This window comes from Rhipicephalus microplus, chromosome 2, assembly GCF_043290135.1.
Source record: "Rhipicephalus microplus isolate Deutch F79 chromosome 2, USDA_Rmic, whole genome shotgun sequence".
Taxonomy (NCBI): Eukaryota; Metazoa; Arthropoda; class Arachnida; order Ixodida; family Ixodidae; genus Rhipicephalus; species Rhipicephalus microplus.
The window spans coordinates 281,530,755-281,543,625 of NC_134701.1; positions in this window are offsets into that span (position 1 = coordinate 281,530,755).

Genomic DNA, 12,871 nt, shown 5'->3' on the forward strand with positions numbered 1-12,871 from the left:
TTTGGTAGCACTTGAAAATTTCAGATAGTAAATTATCTGCCCTACTCTTGGCCAATTCCTCTGAGTGGGTAGGCGTCAATCATCCCAGGAGCATCATCATTGTCGCCAAGTAAAGTCAAAGTAAAATTACCTCAACCTTGGCTAACTTCATACTATTTTATAACACCACTGAGGTTAGCACTTACAAAATAGTAATACCAATAAATGTAGTCTGTATGATCCACCCGACCCCTGGCAGATGCCTTTGAGCGGGTAAGTGCCAATCATCCAAGAAGCATCATCATCATAGAACCATTCAATTCTTGGCCATTGACCGCTTGCTCGGCAAACATTTTTGTTTATTGGCAGTATTATCTTAAACTAATTTTTCAGATTGGCTGAGGTCATCAGCATCAATCTCCTGAGTGGGTGTGCGCCACAGCTTATAGGTGAATAAGAACTATTCCCCGTACCTGGTGTGAGCCATGGTGCTGAGGTGAGCAAGAGTGAGTTCTAAATCCTTGCAACTCGAATTCGATGCAATGGCAACGTCAGGCCGAACGATTCGCCCGACTATCGCCACGACCCGGTCGCGCCAGCGTTCTCTGGCCGACCCTTCCACCGGCATGGCCTCTGCTTTGCGTTCGGTCGCCGCCGACGTAATGAGCCCAATGCCCCCAGGCGCTTCGAGCACCGTCCTTCTGCGGGGGTGGCAGCTGAGGGCCGTCCCGGGCCGCATGTCCCAGATGACCGCTGTCTCGGCGGGCGGCGACTTGGTGGGCAACGCGTGGCGCGATGAGGAGATGTCGGCCGGCGGCAACCATGCCTTCGAGCTGTTGCTCATGGGCGGCAACGGTTGGTCCCTGCTCATCGGGCTCGCCGTGTGGCTCTGTGGGTTTGTGCTGGTCGCCTTTGTCGTGTCGCTCGTCTACCCGCAGGCGCCCCAGACGCTGTGCACCCGGCCGGTCTGCATGCGGCTGGACCGCGCCATGGCGAGCTCGGTCAACTCGCGCCGCCACCCCTGTGACGACTTCTTCGCGTACGTCTGTCCCGCCACCGAGGCGGACCGCAAGGCTAGAGTTATCCTCCGGGTACGCATGCAGTGCGTTCGCCATTTGATCGAAACACATTATTCCACAACCGAGGTGCGTCGCGTTCATGTTGGTCACGTTTCAGAGGATCCCCCTGTTGGCCAACTTTCAAACTGCATCTAATTTACTTGCATTTCGCCTCCCCCACCCTTACCTCCACCACACCAAAAAAAGAAAACAGAGGTTCAGAGGCCTGCATTGATTGAGAGATCGTCGGTGGAGTCAACTCTTCGAAGCGGTGGCTTTGTCATCGATCACCGAGCTTAGTTGGACCATACATATGCAGCACACTGCAGGCTGTGAACTTCTTTCTGAAGACTAGACGCGCCGGTTTGTTCGCTCATTTGGGTCGATGATAGTAATAATAATAATAATAATAATGAAGCTTTTTTATTTTTACGGCTCACAGCCACGATATAATTATAGAGGACGCCGTTATGGCGGAGGAGTTGGGGAATCTTAAGTCGAAGAGCACGGACTTCTACCATTTCGTCTCCAGTGAAAAGCTGCAGCTGGCGGCCGGTATTCGATACCGCGGAAGTCGGGTCAGCAATCGAGCACCATAATTACTAGTGAACCACCGCGGTGGTGGCTTGATCTCGGTTTGATTCTGGCTCTTAATAGAGTACGTTGGCCTCCAGCCACAGTTCTCGTGCTCTGTGTTCAGGAGAGCGAGTTCAACGCGGTCGTAGAGCGGGCGCTCTCGGAAGACTCCAAGTTCCACGGGCTGGGCAAGCTACGAGAAGACTGCATCCGCTACCGAAGCACAGGCTCCGTGCGCACCAAGGACATTCTGCACCTCCTGCACCACTACTTGGGCCTCCCCGGGTGGCCCCTCTCCACTCCTCCCGGCCTAACAGCCTCGGAGCTCTTCGAGCTCATCGTGCAGGTGCGGCCAATAAACATCTGATCACTCGCTGATCGTTTTGGTACAGTTCCTAAGGCGCTGCGTCAAACGCCTGAATAAGTTTGAAACCGCGCCTGCTGCGCACAATAGGCAGACCACGAGCAAAACGAGAACTGATCGCTAAGTCGGGCTTTTACTTAGCCTTTAGTCATGTCCCCCAAGGCAATCTTGTTCAATTTTGCCTTGAATAAAAGCAAACCAAACCAAACCAAAAAAAAGTACCATTTGAAAGAGCTTCGCAACACTTCTACAAGCAATCGCCGAATGACTTCTTTGAAGTCAATTCGTGAGGCTTATGGTCTCACGAATCGACTCTCATTTTTTTTTTTTAGAATCCCCCAAGCGCACGAGCAGAGTTACATGGATTTGTCACACGCTTCAAGCGTGCTCTTTTAGTGCGCTGAAAACTGTGTGCAGGTAGCAGTCAAAAGACAAGGCGTCAAAAGAATTCGTCCCTTAAGCGCGCGTCATCGCCTTGAGCACTTTTTTTTTTCTTTCTGTAGGGCTTAAGCTCCCTTAGGGGCTAACCTTGTCCGGTGATGTACCGGCGTCCACACTCGTATCGCAACGCCTGCTACAAAACTGTCAGAAAACCGCCTGCGCCATCCATCGATCTGTCCGTCCGTGCGCCCACCCTTTACAGTCGGCGGCGACTTCAATGTAGACAGTATGGACCTTGAGACCTAACTTCACCCACTAGTCATCATTCACTTCGTTGAGATGCGCGGTTGTTTTCCTCCAAACACGTGGCTTACTTCGATTGATTGTTTGATTGATTGATTCATTGATATGCGGGGTTTCGTGTCTCAAAACCACCATATGATTATGAAAGACGCCGTAGTGGAGGACTCCGGAAATTTCGAACACCTGGGGTTCTTAACGTGCACCCACATCTGAGCACACGGGCGTATACAGCATTCCCGCCTCCATCGGAAACGCAGCCGTCGCAGCCGGGATTCGATCCCGCGACCTGCGTGTCAGCAGCAGAGTGTCTTATTCACTAGACAATGCACCGCGGCGGGGCGGCTTACTTTCAGTGTGTACGCGAGTGGACACGTGGCGACGACGGTAAATATGCAGCCCGCGAGGTTCAGATCAGCCTCTGTTCGTGGACTTGGGGATTATGGCGTGGTCATTTGGTTTTGTGGCATCATTTGTCTAGGGAAGAGTGAGCGATTTCTGTAGCGAACTTCTAGGCCGCGCGTGCAGTAGTATAATGTTTTAGCTCGCGTGTTCTTGAGAGACCCAACTACCGATTAACAAACCATGCGAAAAAAAAAAAAGAGCCGCATGACCCCATTAAAAGATTGAGCTTGGTGGTGCGCGAACAACTGTAATACAAGCACGAAAAGATGAATAGCACCAGGGCTTGTCCTGTTTAGTATTTCTTGTCACGGTTGTGTCGCGCAGTTTCTTTTTTACTATGACAACCAGCACCATCATGCCACGGTTATGGCACCGCCATACATTTTTTAGGTTAATATATATGTAGGTCTCTAAGGGACACGAAAGAGAAAAAAAAAATGACTTGGTTTAGATTGAAGAACTGCATTCTGAGATCTTCAATGTCACATGTTTCACTATCATACGTTCAATATTAGCGGAGAAAATCATGCTTGAAGTTTCAGTAAAGCTTTAGTTTGGGCTAATTGGTGCATTCTTGAACACATACTTATTTGGGCTGTGCGAAAAAAAAACGGACGAAGGAGAGTAGTATACACAGGACGGGTGCAAACTTCAACTTTAAAACGGAAGGCCAAATCACTTCAATATGAATAGACATCATCCCCACACACGTGCTCATAAATCACAACAAAAAATCAGCATTAAAGGATACTGCGCGTATGAAAAAAAAAACTACAGTCAAAACGCTGAACGAACAATTGATAATGATGTGAACTATAACAATGATCGGCAAAGGCATGCGCACAGGCTACAATATGAAAAAAAAATGCATTTTCCAAGAAAACGACTAAATTTGATTGCACAATATCATCTAATATTTGCAGCTCCTTTGGAAACAGCGTCAGTGAAGGCACGCTTACTTTCAATGAAGAACGCCTCCAACATATTTCCCTTCCGATTTTGTCGTTAGACTTTTGCAAAATGACTGTCTTCCTCGGATTCAGCGTAGCCCTATCGCAGTGGTCTAGTGGCTAAGGTGCTCAGCTGCCGACCCGCAGGTCGCGGCATCGAACCCCGGCTGCGGCGGCTGCATTTCGGAGAGAGGCGGAAAAGCTGTAGGCCCGTGTGCTCAGATTTGGGTGCACATTCCAGGTGGTCGAAAGTTTCGGAGTCCTCCACTACGGCGTCTCTCATAATCATATCGTGGTTTTGGGACGTTAAACCCCACAAATCAATCAATCGGGTTCGGCGTACATTCGTATCGCCTACAGTGCAAGTTCAGGTAACTATACCCGTGTGGGAACGAACGGCTATAGTCTGTGCTCCCTCGCCCTTTCATTAAAGCAGCGTCCCGTCTGATTCTTATTGAGCTGCTTTGACCTTCCGTTTTATAGTTGAAGTTTGCGCCGGTCCTGTGTGCTCTCCTTCGTCCGCGTTCTCTTGCGCAACCCAAATACGTGTCGAAGTTTCACAAACAAATTTCGCGCCGAAATCTCTGCGCGTGACGTCATCAATTTCAAAATGCATTTCTCGTATTTGATTTGATTGATTTGTGGGGTTTAACGTCTCAAAACCACTATTTGATTATGAGAGACGCCGTAGTGGAGGGCTCCGAAAATTTCGACCACCTGGGGTTCTTTAACATGCACCCAAATCATTTCTCGTATTTTCACGACCTTAGGTAGATGAACTTTTGTGAATCGCCGTATGCTAGCTATGTCTGTAACACGCACAGATAACATATGTACATAACGATTAGAAGCTACGTAGGACCCAGTAGCAACGCCTCCAAAAATATCAAAAAAAAACCGCTATGCGGTCGAATTCCCGCAACTCTCCACTAAGGCTTCTCACAATCATATCTTGGTTTTAGGACGCTTAACCCCTAGAGTTATTGTAATTGTCTGCCTCGTGCAAAAAAAAAAACCGTCGTCCAGCTCGATCGTGAGTCAAGGAGCATTGGTGCAGTTTGACTTCAGGTACCGCGTCGGAGTGTGGGCGCGCCTCCGCATGGACAGCGATGGCGGTCGTGAGATGCGCACGTTCCTCGACCCACCGCACGTGCTGGCCCAGTGGTTCAAGGACCCGTATGCGCTGGGGCGCTACGTCACCCAGCTGCTGGCCATGTTCGGTGCGTCAGTCGATGCTGCTCGCACAATCGTAAGGCTGGAGAGTTCCATCTACGCCCTCGACGCCGGGGCCGAAAGAGGAAGGTAAGAATGTACACTGTCGTCCTTTATGAAAGGGCCTGCGCTCTGCGGCGGCTGCCTACAGCACCACCAACCGACAAGTGAAGAAAGCGCGTTCACTTTTCGCGTCACCTATGGCCAAGCAAGATAACGAGTTATGGCCGGTAGACAAGCGCTGCTAGATTACGTTCCCTGATCATTTCGAGCGATTACTGCAGCTTGCCCTGTGGTCGCGAACAACGTTTGATATGTTCGCAGTGTGCTACGCACTGCAGGCGTGAGCAGAGAGAGTGAAATCTAGACGCGCTTGTCTACCAGCCATAACTCATTATTTTTTTCGGCAACAGATGACGCTAAAAGTGAACGTATTCCCCTTTGCTGTCGCTTGATGGCGCTGCATGCAGCCGCCTCAGAGCGCAGGCCACGCGCTCGCGTGTTCCCTTTCATAAAAGACGACAGCGTACAACGCAAGCTTACAAATCTCGCGAGTGCACGCCAAACTAACTTAGCTATAGTACCCAAAATGCGCCGCCTGTACCGCTAACCGCAGCGCTGGACTGTAAACAGGTCTTCTTGTTATTCACTGGTATATCAATTTCCTATGGCCGCGCAGCACATTTATGGTTGGTTGTAATGACGGAAAGCACCCATCTGCGCTATGAGCGTCACACTTTGACAGCAGAACCAAGGCAACCACGGTGCGCTTCAAACGACGTTCCGTTGGGTAAATATTACTTAGTGAGAGAGGTCGCAACTGATAACAGTTACGTTGATTGACTGCGATCAAGACAGAAGCACGTATGCATGGCTGCCTAAAAGTGTCGTGTTACAAAGTGAAAGGAAAGAAATATTCCTGCAGTATAGACAGGCCGTCGATTAAGGAAGGGATGCGTACTGAGGTAGCAGAAATATCGCGGAGAGGTGCTTGGCAACGCGCTGACGTTGGGCGTAAACTTTTGTGGTTGACTGTACAAAAAGGTAGTGGCTAGGGGTTCACATGTGGATAGCTGGTGATTGCACTGTTCAAGTGTAGGCACTTTGGCGAAGTGTTATGGTTCTTCGATAGTGTGCAAAACTGGACGCAGTTAGTTGACTCTTCATTCGTATAAGCAGCGTGAAAAGACGGCAACACGAGAAGAATGTACTCTGTCCTGTGTCATTCTTCTCGTGTTGTCGTCTTTTTGCGCTGTTTCTGCCATGATGGTATGGGCCCATATTGACGATTTGGTAGCGCAACGATAACAGAGACAAGGAGTATACACGGACAAGCGCATTCCGTGTGTGTTCCTTCTTGGTCTCTTATTGTTGAGCTACTCAATCATGAAAGCTGGTGATTATCTTGAAGGGAAACACGCAGTCAGCTGCAGGAGCTCGTTTTGTGTAATCAGATCACGAAGACGGGAAGAACCTTTTGTAACCTCTCGCCGTTTCGGGCAGCGGTGATCACTACACAAACGTGCCCTCAAATCTGTGCATTAGCTATCGCCGCTAAAACGAGGACGACTTCCCCGCATACTAACACTTAGCGCAGAAAAGCCAGCTTTAACGATTACCTTTCAGCGACAAATTTAAGTGCTGTTCATATGGCCCAGGGTTAACCACAGGTACACCTAGAGTTTTCGTAAGGATTGCCCAATAGAACTTTGAAAAATTTCGGTACAGACATATTAATAATTATTAATATAATTAAGTGGTAAGTCGTAGCTTGTGACGTCGCAAGAGCCGGTTTCGGTCAGAGAGCTTCGCGACGCGCTCTTGTGAGAAGCAAATATGCTCGCCTCAGAGCATCAAAGGGAACTGACTGAAGTATTAACACTGTAAAAATGAAGTAGTTGAAAGCATGTATACAAAGATGCACAAAAATGTTGTGTTTGTCAAGATTAAGAAGTGACGTTTAGAGCTCTAGCCCAACAATATAAAAGGACAGGCCGTGTTTCTGCAAACAGAAGGCAGGTACTGTTCCGCTGCACATTAGTCAAAACGCCGTTACGTGACGATTTTAGCGCAACAGCTTTTATTTTATGCTTTTTGAAGTGTTTCATTTTGACTCATTAACTGATTCATTAACTACCGGCAAATTTATATCCAGGCGGGAGGATGTTCTTATTGAACGAAAAAGTTTGTTACCGAGTCATGCAATATCGGGAAACTCCCGAATCATTTTTATCGTCCGGGATTTTTTTTAATGTGCACGTAAATCTTAGTGCGTTGACGTTTGTTCATTTCCATTGAAATGCGGCCGCCGTGGCCGGAACTTGAGGCCACATGAACGCATACATCGCAATGGAAAACTACGGGTTAATTTTGACTACCTGTGGATATTTAACGTGCACTCGAAATGCGGTACTCGGGCGTTTTAAATTGACACTCAAAGGGAAAACTTTCGTACCGTATTTATAGGAAACTCTGCCCACCAGGGCCTATGTAGCTCCTAATCCGTAAAAATTAAATGCATTTTTTTTTTCTGGGAGAGCCAGAAACTTAACATTCGAAGTTTTAACAAGTTTCGTTGAGCCAATTTTGCCAAAATATGAAAAATACTTTGAAAATTGTGACGTCACAAGTGGAGATTAAAGTTAAAGATACAGACTGATTTTCTCGCTTACTGGCGAACGTGTGGTGGTAAAATTAGCACTAGAGTTGTAGTATATATTTTTATATTTGAGTATTTATCAATACTGCAGGTGTCATGTTTATCAGCCTAACTTAATTGATTGCATGTCTTTAATGTACCTTTAAGATTCCGTCCCATTTGTATAATGGCGCCAGGGGTCGGATTCTTGAGCAGGCGTGCTTACGTCGCGCCTACACGCGGCACCCAGGTACACCTTCCTCACTGTGGAAGCGGCGGCGTTGGAACTGGACGGCGTTCTGCCGCCGTCCCAGTGGATCGACGTGCTGACCACGCGCGCTGGGCTGCCCAGGACGACGCCCGTGGCCTTCCACGAGGTGCTCTTCAAGCTGCTCGAGCTTCTGGTGACGTCGAGTGCGGACGCCTTCCTCTACCTCGGCTACCGAAGTCTCTCCATGTTCGGGTTCGACGCACACGACCCAGACTTGGCCTCGCAGGTCGACATGCCGTCCGTCTGGCTGTCGCCTGACCAAAGAGTCGCTCACTGCCATCAGCTTTTGTGGTACGTGCGCAATCATCAACAGCCTGACGGCGCCCCTTGTAGCTCTAAGGCCTAACCCCCGTATTCACAAACGCTCCTTCACTCAAGCGCTCTCCTCGACTCGAAAAAGTCGATGGGAGTGCCGTCTCTTGGCCGAACATGTCCCTGCATATCGGCAATATTCTGCTGCGATTCTTGAGAAGCGCAGCGTCAGTTACAGTCAAGCAGCGGCGTAGTGCTCAACTCACTCGAGTGAAGGATGGAATTCGAGTCGACGAGCGTTTCTGAATACGGGGGTGAGTGTCCCATACCAGTCAATCTGGTCTGTGCTCGGCGCGACCACGCTATACTGCTCCTGCGCGAAACTAGTTGCCGCAGCCAGGCTGATGTGGCACCGAGCAGACGAGACGCGATCCGATGTCCCCTTTAATAGTGGACCCCTCTGCAACTCCGCCTCGGGCGCCGATTGCGCTTGCGCTGCAGTAGTTCGCGCGGCGCCCGCTTGGTGGCCCGAAAACAGTTGCCACGCGTGCCGCCACGGAGGAAAGAAAGGTGCGTGCCGCATTCCCTCTAACAGTGCCCGCTGCTGTACACTCCAGGAACGGCATCCTGTATCTTTTGCCGTTTTCCTGTGTTCGCGTATACATAGGCCAAACAAGCAGGCGCATTAACATTAGGTTGTTGAAACACGGACGTTTTTTACAAGGGAATTTATACTCACATATGTGTCCCAACATGTTGCGCAGTGCCATTGCGCACATATCTTTATGAAGGAAAAGTTATATCGACACACACAGATCAAACCACACAGAAATAGTTGAAGCATATTGACGCGTGTGTACTGGTGGACCAAAACGACGATAAGGGGATTTGGCGGACACCAGGTAGTGGAGCTCTGGCTGATCGAAGATAAAGAAGGCGATCTTGCTGTTCGGCTGCTGAGAGTCGCTGTGTCAACGTTTATCTGCCTTTGGTTCGCACTGTACCGTGACAATATAACATAAAAAAAAGGAGGGTGGGCTGTACAATGCATTAGCAAGCCTTCTATAGCCCTATACATGATAAAAAGGTTAGGTTTTTAGATAGCATGATATCTTAATTTTCATGCTGTTGGAGAGTACACGTGGGATGCATGAAGGTTTTTTCATTGCTCGAAATGCCAGCTGGTCTGCTTTTTCTTGCATTAGTGTGGTCACATGGGTGTGAAGGTTGAAGTGTTCCTTTTTCGTTGATGTTTTTCCAATAAAAACTCAGTTGGGGGCCAGTGCTGTGGTTTGTCCCTTCTCTTGTAACCGCGTAGTCGTGTGCTGCGTTAAGATGTGTTCAAGTACTGCCACCAACTGACCCAGCTTTCACTACTTCGACATAAAGTTGTGGGTCAACCTGTAGGTCGACGTTTATTCAGTTCGCTTGTATGCAAAGCTCGCGAAGCCATGACGGATGCCGCTTGCTTCCGCGAAAGCATATTCCGTTCCAACAAACCATCACGTGCCGGCTACCCGGCACGAAATACTGGTCGCTTCACAAAGTCATTCGGAACGGGTTCAATATAACTGACGAATACGAAAGAGGACACCTGTCACATCTTGCCTATCATGCATGTTCGATAAGGCTTGAAGCTATATGCGGCGTGGCCCACATCCACGTTTCGTCCTCTTTGTTTCCGTCATGAAGCAGCCCGATATGGCTGCAAGAGCTACCCACAAAAACTGAGGGTTTTGAATAGACACCAATACTGCCTCCACACTCTCCAGCCAAGGATGCCACTGATCTTACGATATCGCAACGAAACGCGCCGCAAGGATAGACTAGTCCAGCTGGTGCTTCGACGATTGCTATGGTCAGATGTCGATGCTTGGTAGCCCGCAGGGACAAGACATCTGGAACGTTCAACAATACTATTTAGAAATGAGAACGCGTGAAAAACTAGTGCACTCACCGTGAACAACGTTTGCACGCGTATGCGGCCCGCCTTTCGAAAAATCGTGGATCGGGTGGAGCGTCAAATGAAATGGGTAGTGATGGGGGAACAGACTGCACACACACACACACACCAATGAAACGCAACACCACTCAGACGTTCTGCAGAACTAAGCTAACGAGGCGACTCCGCATGCCGTCTGCTTCCTCGAAACCACATTTCGGCTATTACTATCGGTCGTGAACCAGCTCGTCGCGAAATAGCGGTCTAGGTCGCTACGTCATTTGGAACAGGCAGAGGAAGGCTGACGAAACCGACAGAGGACGGCTATCAAGCTACTTTCAGCTATGCCTGAAGCTGTTTGCGTCTAAATAGGGGCTTTGTTTGCGTCGCCACACCAGCGCCGCGACCCGATTTGATTGATATGTGGGGTTTAACGTCCCAAAACCACTATATGATTATGAGAGACGCCGTAGTGGAGGGCTCCGGAAACTTAGACCACCTGGGGTTCTTTAACGTGCACCCAAATCTGAGCACACGGGCCTACAACATTTCCGCCTCCATCGGAAATGCAGCCGCCGCAGCCGGGATTCGAACCCGCGCCCTGCGGGTCAGCAGCCGAGTACCTTAGCCACTAGACCACCGCGGCGGGGTGAGCGCCGCGACCCGTCCTCTCCGATTCCGTCAAGGCCGTTGCACGCGCTTCCCGCACAGCCGCAACACACGTGCGGGGACCCCTACCGCACGGAAGCGGGGGACAAATAAGCCAATTGGCGACGCTCTTTCACCCTCTGCAGCGTCGCCAATTGGCTTATTTGTCCCCCGCTTGCGTGCGGTAGGGGTCCCGGCACGTGTGTTGCGGCTGTGCGGGAAGCGCGTGGAACGGCTCTCCCGATATGCGGCCGCAGCACGCCCGAAAAAAAATTCGGGCTCAATAAACCTGGCGCATTTTTTTTTCTTCGAGCGTAAACGAAACTCCTAGTGAGTGCTAATTTGAGAAACTCGACTAACAGATATTCCAAGCTGCGTACAACCCTCGCGAGCTCAGAATTCCCATCTTACTTGCTAACAGAAGACCAAGCACTCCGCGGTGAAGAAGGGTGTCCCTCGAAGAACTGTCCACAATGAGTTGAGGTTCTTTGTCCTGGCAACGCCACGAATTGGAGAATGTGCACAATGAAAAACGAGTCCATACGCATGACTTGCGACTTGGAAGTAGTACACTCATCCGGCTGCACGGAGAGCTTATATATAGCATATGGTAACGTCGTGAGCAAGTCAAGGTTCGGTGTATTCGCCGAGCGTCGCATGTATTTCAGGAGCTCGCATAGTGCAGGGTGGAATTAAACTGAAACAAACGTCCGTGTCAAGTTGGTAACCACTCTCGCACATGTCGAGTAGGCAGCAGTCTCCGGTAGCAACCGGAACTTATTCTCAGCGGCGTCGCCAGAAGGCTTCCCAGGCACGAAATTTTTTCGAAACGTTCCTCACATAATCGGCACGCAGGGTAGAACCAGTTCTTCTAAAGCACGCCGTTTAGAAGACGCAGGGTAACACGTGCGCCTCGTCAAGCGCAGCCTGTCAGCACGTAATGCGATGCAGAACTCAGCAGACAGATACAACAACGACAAGCTCCGAGAGGACAAAGAAGAATGACGGTCCTATAGAATCCGGAAAGGCGCTAACTGACCACGATGATTGCGATCTCACGCTGCTTGGCGCATGCGTCGACATGACCGGAAAAGTTTATACCCTTGCGCATTTGTCAGTCTTGACGTCACTGGTCGCTTGCCACCTCGATCGCGTTATAATCGCGATCAGCGCAACTGGCGATGTTCAAAACAATCTTAAGAGAAGATACAAGAGTCCTTTCACGCTGCGGTCGAACGTGGAATGCTTTAGAAGCTTCTCCCGTGTTCTTCAGTACCTACTGCATATTTAGCGCTGTCACCTTCAGTTGATCGATATAAGACGTTAATGTTTGGTAACGCCCCACATTAGCGCATGAGTGTTAAATTATAATCTGGACGTTGCTTTTACTTTCAGTACAGGCATGTTAAAGGTCTGCTTCTGGTATCCCAGAAAATTTGTGTCTTGCTACGAGGTGGCCTTTCTCATTCGCAGTGGTGCTCAGACCACGAATGTCGCCGCACGTTTCGAGTTCATTGACACATTGAGTTCCTTTTCTTTTTTTTTACGCCCCACAGCACGTTCATGAGACACTTTTGAAAGTGGATTCGTTCGGATAGATTTCGTGTGCGTAAATTCAAGTTCACCAGCGAACTCAAAGAACAGCTATATATAGAAACCAAGACGAAGACGCAAGCTTACAAGGAACTTATACCAACAACCCAATTTTGCTTAGTTTTCACATCTATGCTTACTAGGGAACAGGAACAAGAAACAAAGTATATAGGTACCACTTAACACGTAGACACTGGTTTGATTCTCGCTTGGTCTTGGCGGCCTCTTATCGACGGGGCCGACATTCAAAAACACCCGTGTATACGTACTTGAATGCAGATGCTCGCTATAGAGGATGGCCA